The sequence below is a fragment of the Triticum aestivum genome, unplaced genomic scaffold (genome assembly GCF_018294505.1).
Source record: "Triticum aestivum cultivar Chinese Spring unplaced genomic scaffold, IWGSC CS RefSeq v2.1 scaffold43816, whole genome shotgun sequence".
Classification (NCBI taxonomy): Eukaryota; Viridiplantae; Streptophyta; class Magnoliopsida; order Poales; family Poaceae; genus Triticum; species Triticum aestivum.
The window spans coordinates 1-2,834 of NW_025225737.1; positions in this window are offsets into that span (position 1 = coordinate 1).

The window sequence follows — 2,834 nt, forward strand, 5'->3', positions numbered from 1 at the left end:
CCCTGGCAAAAACGCGCTACTGCTAACTTTTTCTTCTTCTTTTTTTATTTTTCTTTTGCTTAGCTATAACGTTATCCTAGCGAAAATGTGCTACTGCTAACTTTTTCTTTTTCTTTTTTATTTTTCTTTTTCTTTTTCTTATTGCACAAACTTACTTCTTTTTTATTTTATTTTTATTTCTCTTTTTACTGTTATTATTCTTTTTCTTTTTTATTTTTCTTTTTATTTTTCTTTTTATTTTTCTTGTTCTTTTTCATATTCCACAAACTTCCTTCTTTTTTATTTTATTTTTATTTCTCCTTTTACTTTTATTATTCTTTTTCTTTTTCTTTTTGTTTTTCTTTTTATTTTTCTTGTTCTTTTTCATATTCCACAAACTCAGGGGTTTAATTTGGTCTGTCGTTTGAGCAATACTATTGTAACCCTCCGGATAATAATTAGTATAATATATATCTTACATCATTTGACCGCTATCGCCGGTATACAAAATAGCTAGACACCCACAAACTTTGGGATTAGTTTGTCAGCTTGGGCGACGACGACGCTTCAGACTGATCTTTTTCCCTCTTTTGTTCGTTGTCGAATAATTGAGCCCATGGGCATGACTTTTCCTTCTCCAGGGATTACGATCTTTCATAGGTAATGTAGTCTTCATTCTTCTTTTGACATATGTTTCATTGTCATCAGCATCATCTTCCCTCATCGGATCACCGTACTGGTCATAGTCTTCCTCGTTGGCGACTCCATCCATTCCGGCGATGCTCCTTTTGTTTCTCCTCATGACAATACGGCTGGGATTGATTGGATCAGTTATGAAGAAACATTGTGTCACGTGTTTAGCGTGTACCCATGGCTAATTTTTGGCGATGGCGTTGACGGTACCGCTATCACCGGAGTCGGGTATACACATGGTAGTGAAATGTCGGTTTTCTCTGTGTACATTTTTAGCCCATCTGACACGGAACATCGTCGCGCTATGCAATCCAGAGTAGTTAAGCTCCCATATCTCTTCAACCCTTCAGTAATATCTTTCAATTACATTCCCGGTCATGGCTTCCATCATCACCCCTAAGTTTTGGTCATCACTGTTTATATCTTTCTCCTCCGTGTAGAACGTGTATCCGTTGATATCGTATGCTTGATAAGTCGCGAGGTTGGTCGAGGGGCCATGTGCTAAGACGTATATGAGTGTTCCGTTCGGACAACCCTCTTCCGGGGGATTAGCCAGAACTCTCTCTTTGAACCAACGCAAGAAAGTGGAGTTGTGCTCTCTAATAACTTCAGCGTCCGTCCTGTGCACCCCACGGTCATGGTACTTCTTTGCGATGGTCTCTTTGTGCAGTGTCACAAAATCTTCTAGCACATCTAGGTGTTGTAGCACTACTAAGTTTGCCCTGTCAAGGTCGCTTTGTCGGCTCGAGCGTAACACATTCACATCCCTATGACCGTTGGTGTGACCTTCACCTTCGAGCCTTCCACAGTGCTTGTTGACGGGCAAACCAACAATAGGGTCTTTGGTCAGATAACTCTCACAGAAGGAGATGCACTCTTTGGTCAGATATCCCTGGGCTATGCTTCCATCTGGACGGGACATGTTACGAACGAATCCTTTGATGACCCCATTCATCCTCTCGAACGGCATCATGCTATGCAGGAATGTCGGCCCTAGGTCGATGATGTCGTCCATGATGTGGACACATAGATGCACCATGACATCAAAGAACGCGGGCGGGAAGTACATCTCTAGCTCATTGAGTATGACAACGATCTCTTCCTGTAGCCTATGGAGTTGCTTCACACTGATCGACTTTCGAGAGATAGCATCAAAAAAGTGGCATAGGTCAGTAAGCGTCTCACACACATGTGTGTCCATAATCCCTCTAAGTGCAACCGGGAGTAACTGCGTCATCATCACATGACAGTCGTGAGACTTCAGCCCACTGAACCTTTTATTCTTAGTGTCCAGATATCTGCTTATCTTCCCACAGTATGCGGAACTAACTTTGATTCCGGCAAGGCACTTGAACAATTGATCGACCTCCTTCGGATCTAAGGTGAAGCAAGAGGGGGGGGCAATATTGTTCTTCCTTCTTGTTTACTTTTTTGCTCCTATCTTCCGTCTCCGTCTCCGTCTCCGTCTCCGTGTCCTCTGACGACCTTTTACCGGGCATTTGGAGATATTTCCTGATTTTCAAAAATTCCAAGTCTTTTCTTGCCTTCGGGCCATCCTTGGTCCTCTCCGGCATGTTCATCAATGTTCCAAGAAAACTCTCAAGGATATTTTTTGTGATATGCATTTGATCAAGGCTATGAGGTGTGTCGAGTATGGGGCCAGTATTCCAAGTCCCAGAAAACAGATCTCGTCTTCCATATCTTCAGCAGGGGCTCCGGCGCCTTTTTCTTCGTCTTTCCCGGCGAGGGGCACTCTTCCCAGTTCTTCAATAACTCATATATTTCTGCACCGCTACGCTTACGTGGAGGACCTCGATGCTCAGCCTTACCATTGAATAGATCTACATGCTTTCTCCATGGGCCATCCTTCTCGAGCCATCTTCGATGCCCCATGTACATGATTTTCGAAGACCCGCCATCTTTCGATAGCTGCAGAGATGTTGTATCATCCATGCACCTCGTGCATCCGCAATATACGTGGCACACTTGCCGGAGAGATAGCCGTAACCGAGATAGTCCTTCACCGTCGTGATCAGCACGGCTCTCATGTAGAAATGCTCTCCTTTGCTTGCATCCCATATCTTGGTCGGCGTTGTGCATAAGGTCTGTAACTCCTCTTTCAGTAACCCGAGATACAGATTTATATCATTTCCCGGTTGTCT